This window comes from Lepidochelys kempii, chromosome 6 (genome assembly GCF_965140285.1).
Source record: "Lepidochelys kempii isolate rLepKem1 chromosome 6, rLepKem1.hap1, whole genome shotgun sequence".
In the NCBI taxonomy this organism is placed as follows: Eukaryota; Metazoa; Chordata; order Testudines; family Cheloniidae; genus Lepidochelys; species Lepidochelys kempii.
Window position 1 is genome coordinate 26,094,924 of NC_136385.1, and position 19,496 is coordinate 26,114,419.

General features: G+C 43.5%; 1 protein-coding gene and 1 pseudogene across 9 annotated transcripts in view; both read left to right on the forward strand.

Moving 5' to 3' along the window:
• Positions 1 to 19,496, forward strand: part of BRSK2 (BR serine/threonine kinase 2) — a 427,682-nt gene that overhangs the window by 121,628 nt on the left and 286,558 nt on the right. The gene's annotated exons all lie outside the window — the stretch shown is intronic.
• On the forward strand, positions 6,492 to 6,754 carry LOC140913820 (ATP synthase F(1) complex subunit epsilon, mitochondrial pseudogene; annotated as a pseudogene).

Consider the following 19,496-nt stretch of genomic DNA (forward strand, 5'->3'; position numbering starts at 1 on the left):
CTCAATGGAGAGACTCCAATAGACTTTGATGGGCTTGGGATCCACCCTCCCTCTCCTTGCCCCAATTTTTTTTAAATGCTATATTCCGAGTATCCTTTCAAATTGTTTTCCGGCCTCAATGGAGAATACCAATCAAGAGTTAACCCTTTCTGTTGCTTCTAAGTGGTTGATTATTTTTTTACTTGTGATTTGTGTCAAGCTACATTTTGGATGGAAATTGGAATTCAGTTACAAAGGCGCAAAACTATCATTTTATTTTTTTACTAGTTACATAAAACTACCTTAAATGTGCTGGATACACAAGAAAAAAGTTTATCAAAATATGTTTTGCATTTAAAACTAACTGATTTATTAAACACAGGAAGTATTTTCTGTAGTTAGTGAACTGAACTGATTATTTATGCTCACCATGTCCCTCAAGATTTTAGAACTAATAGATCTCATCCTCTCATGCCTAATTTTTATTCATAGATTGGAAGAAGAAAACCAGCTTTCCTGCTTTTTCAACTCCCAATCTGTTTCTCAACTTTGAATGAACTAGTCATTGAACTGAACTAATTGAATAAACTGAAATGAAGAAAATATCCTTTCTACCCCTGCGGAAGAGGCTGCTGCTGTTAAAAGCTGGTTTAGCACTTCAACAAACTCCAGTTCCAGGTGCTGAGCCAGTGACTTCTACCAATTCAATGGTCTGACTTTCTTTAAAACTTGGCTATAAATATGTACTACTTAATATTTTTATTTAATTTAAATTATTTTAATAGATATAATAAATTTAGGCTTCAGCATCGTTGGTCATAATTTCAAATTTAATTTTAAATAGGTTTATATTTAACAAAAAATTATTTAATTTCAATTAAAAAACTGATTTAAATTAAAAAATCTGTTTATTTTAATATTTTTTTATCCACCCTGTACTGAAATCAGTAAAAATATTTCTATTGACTTCAGTGGTCTTGGGGTCAGTCTCCTGCAGAACATGCAGTGGGCTACTGTGAAACTCACAGCGAATCAAAACAAATAGAAATATTACAAAAATCATTTGTGTATTCCGTGCATGCTTGCTTTTTCCTCTACCAAATTAGACTCATACAGTAGGTTAATACATCACTGGAGAATACGGCCTCTCATATTTTGCATTCTATTATATTAGGGTCTAATTGAGGCAATGGGCCTCATTCACCACTCACTTACACTCTTTTCCCTCCACTGACTTAAAAAGAAGTCGCCTAATTGACACCACTAACAGTAAGGTGAGAAAGAGGTTGTGACCTGTGGGTGCCCGGGGCAGCCCTCACTGAAAATGCCAAGGTCTGTGCAGGTTGCAAAAGGCAGAGCAGATACTCCCAAGACTGGTGGGTAACACTGAAGTTATTGTCCTCAACCAGTCGCAAACTGTGCTTCTGATTCCCCACACTGGTTATCAAGAAGCAAAAAACAAAACAAAATCTCACATAGCCCCCTTTATTGCATTCCAGTTCTCTGAGTAACAGCCGTGTTAGTCTGTATTCGCAAAAAGAAAAGGAGGACTTGTGGCACCTTAGAGACTAACCAATTTATTTGAGCATGAGCTTGCGTGAGCTACAGCTCACTTCATTGGATGTATGCCGTGGAAACTGCAGCAGACTTTATATATACACAGAGAATATGAAAAAATACCTCCTCCCACCCCACTGTCCTGCTGGTAATAGCTTATCTAAAGTGATCATCAGGTGGGCCATTTCCAGCACAAATCCAGGTTTTCTCACCCTCCACCCCCCCACACAAATTCACTCTCCTGCTGGTGATAGCCCATCCAAAGTGACAACTCTTTACACAATGTGCATGATAATCAAGTTGGGCCATTTCCTGCACAAATCCAGGTTCCCTCACCCCCCTCCCAAAAACCACACACACAAACTCACTCTCCTGCTGGTAATAGCTCATCCAAAGTGACCATTCTCCCTACAATGTGCATAATTAAGGTGGGCCATTTCCAGCACAAATCCAGGTTTTCTCACATCCCCCCCACCCCCATACACACACAAACTCACTCTCCTGCTGGTAATAGCTCATCCAAACTGACCACTCTCCAAGTTTAAATCCAAGTTAAACCAGAACATCTGGGGGGGGTGGGTAGGAAACCTACCTAAGGTAGGTACCTTAGGTAGCCTATTTCCTCTTGTTTTTTCCTACCCCCCCCCCCAGATGTTCTGGTTTAACTTGGATTTAAACTTGGAGAGTGGTCAGTTTGGATGAGCTATTACCAGCAGGAGAGTGAGTTTGTGTGTGTATGGGGGTGGGGGGGATGTGAGAAAACCTGGATTTGTGCAGGAAATGGCCCAACTTGATTATCATGCACATTGTGTAAAGAGTTGTCACTTCGGGTGGGCTATCACCAGCAGGAGAGTGAATTTGTGTGGGGGGGTGGAGGGTGAGAAAACCTGGATTTGTGCTGGAAATGGCCCACCTGATGATCACTTTAGATAAGCTATTACCAGCTGGACAGTGGGGTGGGAGGAGGTATTTTTTCATATTCTCTGTGTATATATAAAGTCTGCTGCAGTTTCCACGGCATACATCCGATGAAGTGAGCTGTAGCTCACGCAAGCTCATGCTCAAATAAATTGGTTAGTCTCTAAGGTGCCACAAGTACTCCTTTTCTTTTTCCAGTTCTCTGGCTCCCAATCAGCACCTAGGTCCAGTACAGTGAGAAGTTATTTAAAATAACTCTGCTCACATATACAAAATGTTCTTCTGACTCCAAAGGTTCAGCCACATTACCAGGTCAGTATAGGTTTGGATCATACCCAAAATACCACACTGCCAGCCAATCCTTTAGTATTGTGACAAAGTTCCTCCTCTACCTTGGTGGGTCTTGCGCTTATTGGTGGATTTGCTTGCCTCAGAGATTCACGGCAGCCCTCAGTTTGGCCATTTTCATGAACCCAGAGTCCAGGTCAACTCCTCCTGTGTCTGATCAGGAGTTGGGAGATTTGGGGGAACCCAGGCCTGCCCTCTACTCCGGGTTCCAGCCCAGGGCCCTGTGGAATGCAGCTGTCTAGAGTGCATTCTAGAAAACTTTCGCATAGCTTGCAACTCCCTGGGCTACTTCCCCATGGCCTCCTCCCAACACCTTTACCCTCACCATAGGACCTTCCTCCTGGTATCTGATAATGCTTGTACTCCTCTGTTCTCCAGCAATACGCCTTCTAACTCTCATCTCCTAGTGCCTCTTGCCCTCACAGGCATACCACAAACTGAAGTGAGCTCCTTTTTAAACCCAGGTGCCCTGATTAGCCTGCCTTAATTGATTCTAGCAGCTTCTTGATTGGCTGCAGGTGTTCTAATCAGCCTGTCTGCCTTAATTGTTTCCAGAAAGTTCCTGATTGTTCTGGAACCTTCCCTGTTACCTTACCCAGGGAAAAGGGACCTACTTAACCTGGGGCTAATATATCTGCCTTCTGTCACTCTCCTGTAGCCATCTGGCCCGACCCTGTCACAGTATCTAAAACTAAAGGTTTATTATCAAGAAAAAAGAGAGAACAAGAAGAGAGATGGTAAATGGTAAAGCAGTTACATACATACAAAGACTTCCGAGTCCATATATCAGGTTCCTAGCTGTTTTGGTGAGATTGCTGTTTTGAAATTCCATCTGGATCAGATCCACAGCTTGGATGGGTCATTCAGTCCTTTGTTCAGAGCTTCATTTGTAGAAAGGTTACTCCAGAGGTCAGAAGCAGGACTGAAGACAAAATGGAGAAGATCGGCATAGCTCCATTTAAGCCTCCAGCTCAGGAGTAGGGTTGATTGAAAAATAGGAAAAAACACTTGAAAAATGTTTGAAATTTCCAATCTAAGTCATTTTTGCTTCTCAGGTTTCAAAAATGAACCATTTTTATTTATGCAAAATGTTTTAATGAATGTTTTAATTTAAAAAAATTGTATTTGAGTTAGGGGGTGGGGGTTTCCTGGTTTTGTATGGTTTGGTTTTTTATTTTAATTTAATTTAATTTTATTTTATTTATGTATTTGGGAAGAGAGAAGTTCAGTTGGTTTTTCCTGCCCTCCCCCCCAACCTCTCACCTTTTTCTTTTCCCTCCCCTTTTCCCCATTTTTTCTCTTCCCATTTTTGTTGCTGAAAATGGAATGAAGGAAGAAAGGAGGGGCAGGTAAGGGAAAAGCCTTTTTTGTTTTTTAATTTTTTCTTTGTTTTTCATTTTCCAATTCTGTTGAAAAACAGCAAATTGCCAGAGGATGTTGTGAGGGCTAAGACTATAACAGGGTTTAAAAAGGAACTAGACAAATCCATGGAGGATAGGTCCATCAATAGATATTAGCCAGAATGGGCCGGGATGGTGTCCCTGGCCTCTGTTTGCCAGATGCTGGGAATGAACAACAGGGGATGGATCACTTGATGATGACCTGTTCTGTGCATTCCCTCTGGGGCACCTGGCATTGGCCACTGTTGGAAGACAGGATACTGGGCTAGATGGACCTTTGGTCTGACCCACTATGGCCATTCTTATGTTCAAAAATGAATTTTTACAAAAATTCCAAAAAAAGCCCATTTTTTACCATGAACAAATTTCTTTTTTAAAATTAAAAATAGGTCAACAAATCTTGAATAAAGATAAATTAATTCATTGCACCTTTCTATATAAATTTTTCTTGCTATGTTTACTAATTTAAAGATTAGTGACCTGATTTTCAGGAGTCTTGAGCTCCCATTAAAATACCTTGATTTTTTTTAAAAAAAGAAAGACACATCATATATTTTAGGGTTGTTGGTGGTAATTGAGATATTCCTTCCAATATCTAGGAATGGCTGAGTGAAGCCAAGGAATATCCTTCTGCTCTGACTCCTTTTGGGATATCACTTGGTTACCACTCCATTCCCTTCTTGTAATGTCAGGATGAGGTCACCCCAGGGTGAATTAGAATCTTGACGCATGGCCACCTCTAGGCCAAGGAGACTCGTCTCCCCTGAGAATGCTGGCTCATAACTTAATGAGACTTTACTTGCAGCAAGAGATATCTCCAGCTTGCTCCTCGCACCCCCCGCCCCTTCATTTTTTTTAATGTAATTGTTTCTGGTTTTCTGCCTTCTCATTGTAGGAAATGTCACATTGTTTAGTTATCAGCACGCTCACTTGGAGAAGTTTATTAAAGGCGATGTGGAGTTTCTGACATACCAGTGGCAGAGAAGTAAAATGAATTTCATGGCTGGGTTGCTAAAAAGCTCTTTTTTTATATGGGTGTATTTAATTTGACTATTTTTTTATTTAAGAAAATTGTTGCCCGAAAGGCACGGACTGGGTGGGGTGGGAATGGCAACTGAGGAGTGAAGGATATGATGGGGATGGGGAAGAAGATTCAGTTGAGTAGCACTGTGTGTGATGCATTGAAGAGTGGAAGTTGCCACAGTTAGCTAAGAACATACCATGTTTTATTGGCTCATATACCGGTATTTGGAGACCAGATCAGCAGCACTGATCATTTTCAGTTACAGTGTCACACTTGAGAGTGTGGAAAATTACAGTGCCTCCCTGTATGCATTACTTATTCATTCCTCCTCTTCTATCCCCTCTCCTTGACTTCAGATGGTTACATTATATACATGCGGTTGACTTATGCATAAAATGGACGCTCACGTATCTGAAATGTGTTATTTGAGAGAGTCTGGAGTCTGCTTACTGTGCCCTCCATCGTCCTGGGGCAAATCCTGCTGAAGCACATGATGATTGCACCAGTGTATGTGAAAGCATAATTTGGTGTGGTTGGTAGGGATTTACCATATAGTTATACAGTGGTTTTCATGAAAAAGATGCCAAACTATGTACAGGAATCACTTCACTCATCTCTGAAATTCACTCAGTTCTGGGGTGAAATGTGGCAGCTGTTCAGCAGCGCTCAGTAGCATGACATAAGGGTTTAGGAACAGCCAGGAACAAGAATAAGCATAGGCAGAATGTATTTGCCAGGACACCTGGCTTCACATCTCTATTCTCAGGAAAAGAGATCTTCAAAGAGCAAAACCATTGAGGACCCCAGCTTTATATTTCATTCAAAATTAAAGGTTTTAAGCCGTAAAAGAGAGAACGCGAGAACAATGGAATGCTACACTGCTCCAAGATGTGCAGGAGGGATTTAAGCCAAGTGGCAGGACCTGATCCTGGAGGTAGGTCCTGTCTATGCCACTGCTATGCCTGGCTGGCTCTCTATTATAGGAAAGAAGAGAATGCCATCACCTCTGTCTCCCTGAGATTACCTAAGAGGTCTTCCATCTAAGTGCTGACCAGGTCTTGACTCTGCGTAGTTTATGAAAGCTGATTAGATCACAGCCCTAAGTGGTATGGCTTCAGACAAGAGCACTCTTAAGAATGAGTGTATTCTGGCCGAGGGTCAAGAAACTGTTCTCTTGGGCAGATTCTGTATAGAGAGTTTGTTCTTGCCTTCTATCCGATGCGCGCTGAACTTGGTGCCTGGGGGTCCCGGCTGCTTGTGCCCTGAGGCCCTGGAACTGCAGCCATGGTGGTGTACTGGAGACAGGCTGGGCTCAGCTACATCCGCTATTCCCAGATCTGTGCCAAGGCTGTCAGAGCAGCAATGAAACCACAATACAAAGCTGAGACAGAAAAAGCTGCTGTGGCTACTATAAAAATAGTGAAACCTAAAAAGGAGTAAGGTGATTGGCCCTGTGATGAACTGTATGGACAAAATATCAAGTGAAGACAAGGTCATGGGTCTGCAGATGTGCAATGTAGACTCTCCACGTTAGTATAAAATCTGTATGCATGTGTAAATCAACATGCTAATAAACTGAACTTCTAGTTCACCATGACCATAAAAAAAAAATCACTCTCCCAAGGTATTGTTTAGGGAGATGGGAAGGAGGCAGACAGGGAGAACACTTTTCACTGAACTGGAGAAGGTGACCCTGTTGAGATTTGATTGGAGAGCAAAGGTGCACAGCTGCTGTGGTTTTGGATCAGTGGTATGTGAGGCCTGTGTGTGCTTATGTTCAGGTCTGAACTCTGCAGTCAGGAGTCATTCCTTTCAAGATGCAGCACAATGAACCATGGTGAACAGGGGTTTTTTAACTGCAAAGTTCTCAGCAGCTGAAATGGCTAATTCAGTTGCTCTTGTTATGGAATGCCCTAAACTAGTCCATCCCCTTCGGTACAGGAGTCGTATTTAGTCCAGTAGCAATTTTGAATGGGTTTATGAGATCCGTGAAAACAAGTAATAAAAACTTCAAACTGTGTCAAATGTATTTATAATTAATTTTTTTCTTCTTCTTTTTTTTTTTTTAATTCTCACAAGTGATGTGGGCTTTGATAGAAGCAAGCGCAGGCACCTGCTGTTGACATTAACCGGCCAGTTGCTCTGAGGACTTGACACAGACCTTGAGTTCAATAATGTGACACACGGAGATCATATCATTTTTTGGGCTTGGGATGTTAAAGGTCTGATGTTAAAACAGGGTGAGGGTTTTGTTGTTCTTGGTTTGGTTTTTTTAGAAAGTGCATGTGAACATTGCTTATATTATTTTCAGGCATTTGATTCATTATTCTGCATTTGAAAGGCAAATGCTTTCTTAGATAGCCAAACTTGGAAACCCATGAACAGTCATGACATTTTGTGTGGAAGTGGGATAGTGGCCATCTCTGAGGTTTTTCTTTTCTAGATTGAGATGAAGAGAGATATTCTCTCTGTCTCGGAGGAGGAGAGGGTTATAGAGCATAGAGAAAAAAGGAGAAGGTGAAGAATGGGATGAAGGCCTATTGTCTGAGTTTTAATGATAATTTAACTTGGATGAGGAATGGTGCTTGGAATGTTACGTTTCATTGTACAGAATGTGGGCAGGAGGTTAGCAGTGATCTTGTTCCATTTCTAAGGACCGTATTATGTAATTGGACACAACGCAAGAATATTCACAAAGAGATATGCTCAGCTGTGTACTGAGATGCCCAGTACCATGCTCCATGAAGAGAAGAAGGCATCAGAGCTTCATACTATAATGATGAATGCTGTATAAAACCGTAAAATAGATGCGCGTTTACGTGCGGCCTTAGTATTAGAGGTAGACAAGGATACAACTCCAGCATAGTCCCCAGTCGAATTCTCTTCCCATCATTGTTAAATGTGTAGTCCTACCCAAAGGGTTGCTGATTCTGAACTGTACACTGCATGCAGACAGTGACAGGACTGAAGGTGAGAAAATGAAAGGTTAATAGGATACATCGAGCAGCAGTAACAGCAGCAGAGATACAGTCTGGGCCTTCTTCACCTCAGGAGGATACTACATGTTTCAGAGACAAACTCAGTTTCAGTGACAGACCATATGGATTTAGGAGCCTGACTTTAGGTATGAAGGTTTGATGATTCAGACCTATCCATATCTATCTATCTATCTATCTATCTATCTAAAAGTGAGAGAGATAAAGTCATATTTTCAAAACATGACAGAGGCTATGCTTGCAAATTTGATTATTCAAAAGTGATGGTGCACAAAAAATGTGAATGCAAATGATTGCATATGCTAAATTCTGCATGCATAGTTGGAGGCTAGGTTTGGAAAAATTAACCCATAGATTATCTAACTATTTGTCAGACAAGGTGGGTGAGATAATATATTTTATTGGATGAACTTCTGTTGGTGAAAGAGACAAGCTTTTGAGCTACACAGGTCTGGGAAAGATATTCAGAATGTCACAGTTAAGGGTATGTCTACACTGGCAGAGTTACAGCGCCGGCAGTTAAAGCGCTGCTCAGAGAGCGCTGAAGGGAAACCACTGTTGTGTGTTCACACTGTCAGCTGCCTGCGCAATAGCGTGTTCACACTTGCAGCACTTGCAGCGGTATTCGGAGTGGTGCACTCTGGGCAGCTATCCCACAGAGCACCTCTTTCTCTTCTGCCGCTAAGAGTTGTGGGAAGGCGGAGGAGGTTGCGGGGCATCCTGGGTCCTGTCCCAATGCCCTGTGATCCATTGCTTCCCATCCCATTAGTTGGTGTTGGTCCTGCTTTGAGCAGGGGATTGGACTAGATGACCTCCTGAGGTCTCTTCCAACCCTAATATTCTATGATTCTATGATCCCAGCAATCCCTGTGCTTCTCTCCTCATTTGGCACCATCTTTCAATGGTTTATGTACTGTGCGCTCTGCCTCTTTGGTCTGCAGGAATGGATCCTGCACTGTCAACCAATATGCTGCTCACTCTCACTAACACATCATGAGTGGCAGTGAAGTTATTCTTTAAACTACAAAGGCAAGAGGAGCTTGACATTGATCTTGCCACGCATACTAGCTACAACACAAGATTGCTTGTGGCATTCACAGAGGTGCTGACCACAGTGGAATACCGCTTTTGGGCTCGGGAAAAAAGCACTGACTGGTGGGATCACATCGTCATGCACGTCTGGGATGACGAGCAGTGGCTGCAGAACTTTTGGATGAGGAAAGCCACATTCATGGGACTGTGTGATGAGCTCACCCCAGCCCTGCGGCACAAGGACACAAGAATGAGAGCTGCCCTGCCATCAGAGAAGTGCTTGGCGATTGAACTGTGGAAGCTGGCTACTCCAGACTGCTACCGATTTGGTTGCTAACCAGTTTGGAGTGGGAAAGTCAACCGTTGGACTCGTGTTGACAGAAGTGTGCAGGGCCATGAATCGCATCCTGCTCCAAAAGACCATGACTCTGGGCAACATGCGTGACATTGTGGATGGCTTTGCAAAAATGGGCTTCCCTGACTCCGGATGGGCGATAGATGGCATGCATATTCCAATTCTGGCACTAGACCACCTAACCACCGAGTACATTAAGTGGAAGGGGTATTTCTCTATGGTTCTCCACGTGCTTGTGGATCACCGAGGGCATTTCGTGGACATTAACACAGGCTGGTCCGGAAAGGTGCATGATGCACACATCTTTTGGAACACTGGCCTGTTCGGGAAGCTGCAAGCAGGGACTTTCTTCCTGGACCAGATGATCACCGTAGCGGAAGTCAAAATGCCCATTGTGGTCCTGGAAGACCCCACCTACCTCTTAATGCCGTGGCTTATGAAGCCATATATGGGGCACCTTGACAGCAGCAAGGAGTGGTTTAACAACAGGCCGAGCAAGTGCAGAATGACTGTTGAGTGTGCTTTTGGCCATGTAAAGGCCCGTTGGTGCTGTCTATAAAGGAGGCTGGACCTGGCAGATGACAATATTCCTGTGCTTATAGCCGCGTGCTGTACGCTCCATAATATTTGTGAAGAGAAGGGTGAAAGCTTCACTCAGGGCTGGACCGCTGAAGCTCAACACCTGGAGGCTGAATTTGAACAGCCAGAGACCAGGGCTATTAGTGGGGCGCAGTGCAAGGCCATAAGGATCAGGGATGCCTTGAGGCAACAATTTGAAGCTGAAAGTCATTAATATTTGTTGTTATGCTAATATGTTATCAGTGCAAATCTGAAGAAACTCCACTGTTGTCAAGGGGTTAACATTGCTCTAAAACCAATTTAAGAGGCAAATTGGATCCTTAGGCTATATCTACACTACAAGATAGGGTGTGATTCCCCTGCTCATGTACAGTTACTAGGACTAGCTCTCAGCGAACTCGTGCAAGTATCAATAGCAGTGTAGCCACAATAACAAGGGTAGCAGCAGCAGTCTCATCGTTCCCCAAAATCCACAAAGACAAGTTGGTGTTTCCAACTCATTTTAACTGTGGAATCAAAACAGAACAGTAGTTTAAGCAAGTATTAAAAATGCCCCGCCCAGTTTGAGACAGATAGCTGCAGTTTTGGGCTTGTTTTGGGATGGTGGAGTGGGGAAGTTTCAAGATTGGGAGAGAGAAAACCATCACTTGTCTTTAGAGCTCCTTTAAAGTTTCTTCATTTCCTCTGGTTTTGTACGTTCACCACCAACAGTCCTTCGCACCTGACCAGTTGCTAACTGCAATCTAAATGGTGTTCAGTATGGGGTATTATTACTGTAATGTCGAGGAACCCTAGTTGAGGACCAAGACCCCATTGTGCTATATTGTGGAGCAATTCTGTATCCATTAGATACAGGCATGTATCTGTTGTTGTTTTTTAAAGAGTCACTTCCTTTGCATGAGAGGTGTGTATTGGGGAGGAAGTAGAGAGGAATGGAAAGACCTGCTGGCAGAGGTTCTAGCTGACAAAACATCATGCAGCCACAGCTGCTTTTCTGGAATAATAATTCAGCAGTTACAAGCTTCTTTGGCATACCAAAGTCCACAATAATTAGTAGCGCCCGTAGTATCTGAGCACCTCACAATCGTTATCCTTATGTCACCTGTGAGAGGTAGGGAAGTTTTATCCCCATTTTACAAATGGGAAACTGTAGGACATGTTAGATTAAGTGTCTTGTCCGAGGTCACAAAGGAAATTATTGCCTGAGCTGAGACAAAAACCCAGGTCTACTGAATCCTAGTCTAGTAGACTGCCCAATACATGATGCTTTCTATCCACATATTGCCAGCTGTCATACAGGCCTGTGCATACAGAGTACACTTATACAGGTTTCAGATGATACCAAGCTCGGAGGGGTTGCAAGTGCTTTGGAGGATAGGATTAAAATTCAAAATGATCTTGACAAACTTGAGAAATGGTCTGAAGTAAATAGGATGAAATTCAATATGGACAAATGCAAAGTACTTCACTTAGGAAGGAACAATCACTTACACACATTCAAAATGGGAAATGACTGCCTACGAAGGAGTACTGCGGAAAGGGATCTGGAGGTCATAGTGGATCACAAGCTAAATATGAGTCAGTGTAACACTGTTGCAAAAACAAACAAACCATCATTCTGGGATGTATCAGAAGGATTGCTGTAAGCAAGACACGAAAAGTAATGCTTCTACTTTACTTTTCACTGATGAGGCATCAACTGGAATACTGTATCCAGTTCTGGGTGCCACATTTCAGGACAGATGTGGACAAATAGGAGAAAGTTCAGAGAAGAGCAACAAAAATGGTTAAAGGCCTAGAAAACATGACCTATGAAGGAAGATTGAAAAAATTGCGTTTGTTTAGTCTGGAGAAGAGAAGACTGAGAAGGGACATGATAACAGTTTTCAAGTACATAAAAGGTTGTTACAAGGAGGAGGGAGAAAAATTGTTTTCCTTAACCTATGAGGATAGGAAAAGAAGCAATGGATTTAAATTGAAGCAAGGGTGGTTTAGGTTGAGCATTAGGAAAAAAATTCCTAACTGTCCAGGTGGTTAAGCACTGGAATAGTCTAGATCATTCTTAATCCTGCCATGAGTTCTGCCTCTCAAGGTCCCTTTCAGTCCTATGATACTATGATTCTGTGAGCTAGAGTAACAGTATTAGCTCCATTCCACCCAGACTTTCCAGCTGCATTCTCTTAAATTTGCAATGGCATATTCTCCCTCCCTCCTTAATTTATTCTGTCTCTCCCTATCCAAGGTCTAGTTCCCTTTCTCTTTCCTTGTTGCCTTTGCTCCTAGTTTACATCTGGTGCCCTCAGTTTCCCCAGTTGTCACCAAATGCCATATCTGGTGCTTTCTTTTACTCTTCTCTCACAGTCCTAGTGGTGTTCTCACTTCCTTTACTCCTTTTTGTTATGTTCACAGCATGCAAGAAGAGAAATTAGATTAAAAAACATAAATACCCTTGCTGGAAGGTTGCGATGTAACACTGATATTTCTTAGAATTCTGAATGATAACGCCTAAGAACCCAAAAAAACAGAGACAAACCAGGCTGCTCCCTAAAAACAGAGAGGCACAGCTTGCCCCACCTTACTGTAATCAGGCTGGCTGCAAACTGACTGCTGCTCCCAGATGCTCCAGTAAGGAGTCCGGTAGCTTGCAAGCAGGACTAGGAAATCACTTCAATCTTAAAGCGATAGCTTGCAACTCCAACACAGTCCTTAATAAATCACCGTCTTTCTTCAGTCCCAGTTGTGGTCCTTTATCCTCCACAACACGCTCCTGATCCGGCCTGCTTCACCTCACAGAACAAATCTGCGAATGTGTCAACAGCTCATTATTGCTCTGTGAGCAGCCCATAGGGGCTATTGTTCAGAAAGATGTTGTAATACTTCCGACTCCTGCTAGCACCAGGGATGGTGTTCACCATCAGTCTCACTTTGCCCACCTAGTGCCTGATCCAAAGCTCATTGAAGTCAATGGGAGTCTTTCCATTGACTTCAGTGGGTTATGAATCAGGCTGATAGTGGAATGAACTTACTCTTGGGCCATCACATTGAGCACAGGTAGGTATTTTACAGTTTAAGCTTTAATGTTACCCATGTGAACAGGCAAGCTTAGGCTCTGACCCCTTCATATCTTGCATGTTAAACAGGGTCAGTCCTGGTCAGCACTAGCTTGGGATAACACCAAAGAAAGCCCAGATGCTGTTGAAAGTGGGGGCCAAGTGATTCAGTAGATGGCACTTTCCCCAGTGAATCTGTATCAGATCGATATGTGCCAGTATGATGCCGGGGACACTGTGCTTCAGGAGATGGCACTTTTCAGATGATAGACTAAATTGAAACTCTGACTTCTCAGGGGCATAAAGATCTCATGGCACTTTTCTCAAGACGAGGAATATTTGACCCTGTGCCTAGGATGGGTAAATATAGTCTGCCTGTCTGAAATTCCCCCTGCACAGTCTTCTGGATATGGTGTTCTTTATCTTCCAGGCCTAAATTGCGGTGCAGTGTTGCTGTGCACTTTTAAACATTTCCCACATTTCCTTCCAGAGGTGGCTGCACTTCACTAGTGAGTGAATTGTATGTGAAGGGCCTGTGTCATCAATGTGTTACTCCAGTTTACAAAGATATAACTCCATTGGTGTTAACAGAGTTGCACTGGCGCATGACTGAAGTATTCTAGCAGTGGCTCAAGATCAGAGTTTGTAAAGCACCTTGAGATCCCCTCAGGATGATAGTTGCTATGTAAAGGTAGCTGTTGTTACTTCTTGTAGGAGATTCTAATGCATCTATTTTTTCTTATTTCTGAATGGCTGAGAAGCAGGATTTTTAGAATATAATGTTTCATTACATACTTGTCATGAATAGCTGAAGACACGTATCTGTATGTAGCTGTCCAACTAGAGTCAAGAGCACGGTCACAGCTGTGCTTGCGAGTGATACTCAGAAGAATGTTCAATGTTTCCTCAATCCTAATAAAAATAATAATTCTTAATACTATGACACTTGTTTTCTGTAGATCTCAAAGGTGGGAAGCATTATCATCCCCAAATTATAGATGGGGAAACTGAAGTGCAGCATCGTTAATTACTTAGCCAACGTTATAGTGACTGAGCTGTCCCCTTGACTTTGGGTTAAAAATTATGGCCTACAAACAATATCCAAAATATTCCCGTCTCTAGGGGATGCTCAGCCTTTCCCAAATAAAAATCCTGTTCACCTGCTGCATTCACCTACTCTAATCAAACTTTGTATACTGGGACAAGTTCACAGCTGATGTAAGCCCTCTGAAGCCAATGGAGTTGTCCCTGTTTACCTGAGTAGTATATTTGGTCTATTTTCTCTGTAAAGTTTCCCCAAGTTGATTTCCATTCCATTCATTTGTTTATTTTGGCACTATGTTAGTGCTCCCTGCCCATTAACAGTCTTTGAACAGCTTGAGAGGATGGATCTTGTTTAGAGACAGGAATCCCACTTCCCCCGAGATTTGATTTAGGGGGTTGGAACATGCAGGCAGGCTGCCCTTTGCAACTGTCTCAAATGGGAGCCATGCTCCTAGAATCATAGAATATCAGGGTTGGAAGGGACCTCAGGAGGTCATCTAGTCCCACCCCCTGCTCAAAGCAGGACCAATCCCCAATTAAATCATCCCAGCCAGGGCTTTGTCAAGCCTGACCTTAAAAACTTCTAAGGAAGGAGATTCCACCACCTCCCTAGGTAACGCATTCCAGTGTTTCACCACCCTCCTCGTGAAAAAGTTTTTCCTAATATCCAACCTAAATCTCCCCCACTGCAACTTGAGACCATTACTCCTTGTTCTGTCATCTGCTACCACTGAGAACAGTCTAGATCCATCCTCTTTGGAACCCCCTTTCAGGTAGCTGAAAGCAGCTATCAAAACCCCCCTCATTCTTCTCTTCCATAGACTAAACATCCCCACTTCCCTCAGCCTCTCCTCATAACTCATGTGTTCCAGTCCCCTAATCATTTTTGTTGCCCTCCGCTGGACTCTTTCCAATTTTTCCACATCCTTCTTGTAGTGTGGGGCCCAAAACTGGACACAGTACTCCAGATGAGGCCTCACCTGTGTCGAATAGAGGGGAACGATCATGTCCCTCGATCTGCTGGGAATGCCCCTACTTATACATCCCAAAATGCCATTGGCCTTCTTGGCAACAAGGGCACACTGTTGACTCATATCCAGCTTCTTGTCCACTGTAACCCCTAGGTCCTTTTCTGCAGAACTGCTGCCGAGCCATTCGGTCCCTAGTCTGTAGCGGTGCATTGGATTCTTCCGTCCTAAGTGCGGGACTCTGCACTTGTCCTTGTTGAACTTCATCAGATTTCTTTTGGCCCAATCCTCCAATTTGTCTAGGTCCTTCTGTATCCTACCCCTACCCTCCAGCGTATCTACCACTCCTTCCAGTTTAGTGTCATCTGCAAACTTGCTGAGGGTGCAATCCACACCATCCTCCAGATCATTTATGAAGATACTGAACAAAACCGGCCCCAGGACCGACCCTTGGGGCACTCCACTTGATACCAGCTGCCAACTAGACATGGAGGCATTGATCACCACCCGTTGAGCCCGACAATCTAGCCAGCTTTCTATCCACCTTATAGTCCATTCATCCAGCCCATACTTCTTTAACTTGCTGGCAAGAATACTGTGGGAGACAGTGTCAAAAGCTTTGCTAAAGTCAAGGAACAACACGTCCACTGCTTTCCCTTCATCCACAGAGCCAGTTGTCTCGTCATAGAAGGCAATTAGATTAGTCAGGCATGACTTGCCCTTAGTGAATCCATGCTGACTGTTCCTGATCACTTTCCTTTCCTCTAAATGCTTCAGAATTGATTCCTTGAGGACCTGCTCCATGATTTTTCCAGGGACTGAGGTGAGGCTGACTGGCCTGTAGTTCCCAGGATCCTCCTCCTTCCCTTTTTTAAAGATGGGCACTACATTAGCCTTTTTCCAGTCGTCCGGGACCTCCCCCGATCGCCATGAGTTTTCAAAGATAATGGCCAATGGCGATAATGGCCTCCTGCCCTCTATCCCCCATCCTCTTCTTCCGCGGTCCTGAAGACAGAGCTTCCCTTGCATTTCCCGTGTGTGTGTGTGTGTGTATGTGTGTGTGTGTGTTTTGTTCCTGGTGCAGATGCAGTTGGTTAGTGCCAATGAGCTTTACAAAGAGATCTCCAGATCTCCACTAACAGTGAATGCTAATGAAAGGTTTGTTTTATTTCCACATCTCAAAAGTAAACATTTCCATTGTAGTTGTGCTTAAAAGAGGAAGTTGCTAATTAAGGCTTCTTTTTTTCCCTCCCGCCTCCTGCCCCTTTAGGGTACCTGCCTCTCCCTCTTGGGTAGTTACTGTTGACATAGCAACAGCTTATCCTACTCTCATCTGTATCTCTGCATGGGTATATTTGGGTGATGGAGATGTTTAAAAAGAAATTCTGCAAGATTCTGGGAGCATAGAGGAAGGAATCCGACCTTCTGTGCACCTATCGTGGGAAACATTTCACATTTTTAATTAACGTAAGAGATGTCTTCTCGGAGTGCAAGTGCTTGTCCTCAGAGATGCTCTGCCTGAACTCAATGAGTGGAGATAGTGGAATCCAGATTAAGGAATTTAAACAATTAAGACTAGATTTTACAAAGTGTCTAGTGATTTTGGGTGCTTCTGTTTTCATGTGCCGAACTTGAAACACCTTAAAGGAGGCTGGGTTTCTTAGTGATGAGCACTCACCCTCTGAGAATTGGATCCCTTTAAGGTGCCTCAAGCTGGGCACCAAGAAGCTGAGGCATATGGAAATCACTAGCTGCTTTTGGAAATCTTGGCCTGTCAATTGGCCTTCAGGTCTATGTTGCACGTTTGATGTTTAAGTTCACTCCACACTGCCTCAGAGGAAGCATATCAGCCCATTGGAGAGTGCGGTATGCTTTTCTGTGGCTGCCGATGCAGACAGGCTCATGGCTCCTCCGCATCCACTTTGGAACGGTTAGTGCCTCTAGAGGGTCTGTCCTTGCACCCAAGTGAGTGCCAGGACCACACTGTGTCTTCTTCCTCCTCCTCAAGCATCCCATGCAGGAGTCAGGCACCCTAAAGGATGCAAACCTCAATGTCACATCTTTAAATTGGTATTGTCTTTATAGGGTCAGTGCACTAACGCCATAAACAAAGCAGATGTTAGCAAGACAGAAGGGATCCCTGCTGATTTTGTCATCAGTGTAATTGTTCATTCAGTAAGATGCTCAGGATGCAGATTTGTTTCCTTTGTCCAATATGTGTGTTTTTGTTTCACCTGCCTTGAAAAGGACAAGCGTCTTTCACAGAGCAGGGAGGGAGCCAATGCACCGTCACTGAAGTGGTTAAACCAAAACACTTCAAAGGGCTAGTTTAGAGGACAACCTTGCTCCTTGTACATGGTAAGACAAAAGAAGACCTCTCAGGTGATTGTTGTCCATGATTCCTTGAAATGGAGTGAGACTTTTCTCTAGTTTCTTTTTAGCTTCTATAAGTGACTTGACGTCCTCGGCAGAAAATGAGCTTTTTTTTCCAGTACCTACAGCAACATAATCACAATCAATTTCACTCTGTCTTCTGCAGCATCAATACAATAAGGAAGCAAGGGGTGGGAGAAAATATTTAGCCCTCTGCTCAGTAAGGAAAGAGCACCAATGCTACAAAAGGTGCTAAACCAGAACACTGTCCTTTTCTGCACTGGGTACCAGTACACGTTGCACATAGCCAAGGGAGCTCCGAGAAAAGAAGGCACATATCCCTAGGTTGATCACTTTGAGCAGTCTTTAACTGGGTGGACAGGTTATGCTGCATCATGGTAGTAGGAGCATGTGTTCTGAGTAACTCATTAGGGGCTGATCTGGTGACATATTGAGTCCCCTCAATTCCCAGTACTTCAGTAGGAGTTGAAGGTGCTTCAGTATGTCATGGAAGGAGCTCCTGAATGCATCCAAGACATTGAGGGTATGTCTACACTGCAGTGAAACACCCATGGCTGGCCCATGTCATCTGACTTGGACTCACGGAGCTTGGGGTGCAGGACTATGAAATTGTAGTGTAGACATTTGGGTTTGGGTTGGAGCCCAGGCTCTGGGAGCCTCCTCCCTTGCATGGTCTCAGAGCCCGGGCTCCAGCCCAATCCTGAACATTTACAGTGCAATTTTATTGCCCTACAACCCGAGCTTCAGGAGTCCACAGAAGCTGATTAGGGCCAGCCATGGGTGTTTTATTGCAGTGTAGAGATACCTGAACTTTACAAAGCATTTGTAATCTATGGCTCTCAAAAGCACTTTGCACATCAGGTAAATATTGTTAACACCAGTTTACGGATGAGAAAACTGATGTATAGATGCGAATTGAAGTGACTTGCAAAAGGTCTCCCAGTAGGTCAGTGGCAGAGCTGGGCATAGAACCGAGGTACCTTGAGTCTTAATGCTGTGCCCTGTCCAATGGACACACTGCCTCTGTAAAGATCAGTGATATGGAACCTCAAGGTTGCTTTGTGTATTTCACTTTGGATTGAATGTAGCATTATCCTGAAACATTGCAACAAAGATTTCAGCTAATTGGAGCCATAGCTGTTGCATTCCATTTGGTATTGAGAGGGGTACGTGTGTCCTAATATTGCTCTTGATGTTACAGTGCATCCAGAATGCTAAAGCCATTGAACCAATTTCAGACCCAGTATACTTGACTGACTCCACTGAGGTCAATGAAGATATACATCTGCGTACATCTGGTCTGAATTTGGCCCTTCCTCTTTAGCAGCAGTATAGCACTGCTGCTTGCTCTGTCAGCCAAAAGGATATATGAAGGGTGTGAAGGGTGGCAGCCTTCCCCAGTTCAGCAGTTCTGGACAATGTGCTATTAAACTGTGTATATTGGATAGGAAGAACACAGCCCTTGAGAGCAGAGTACAGACACGTTATAAAGTGATCTATTTATATTACGGAGCTATACTGATAACCATACAGTACTTCTGAAACCTACCAATCATGGCTACTCTCCTATCAAATGTGTGACAGAGATGAATGCTGTGGGTGGCAATAGCTGCTCTTCTCTCTAAATAGAGGCTTTCTCCTTTATGTCTTTCTGTGTTGTTTTAAGCATTTTGGTTGAATTTTGATGCCTGAGTGATAACTTTTAGAGCCAGGCATACAGCACTGCAGGCTACTATTGTGCAAACTTCTCCCAGACGGCTCTGTCAAATGCATACCACTCCTCCTGATCTGCAGGCACCCTCCTGATAATCCAGTCTGTGCCTCTCTGTGGCAGGGACTAATGCGCATGTGG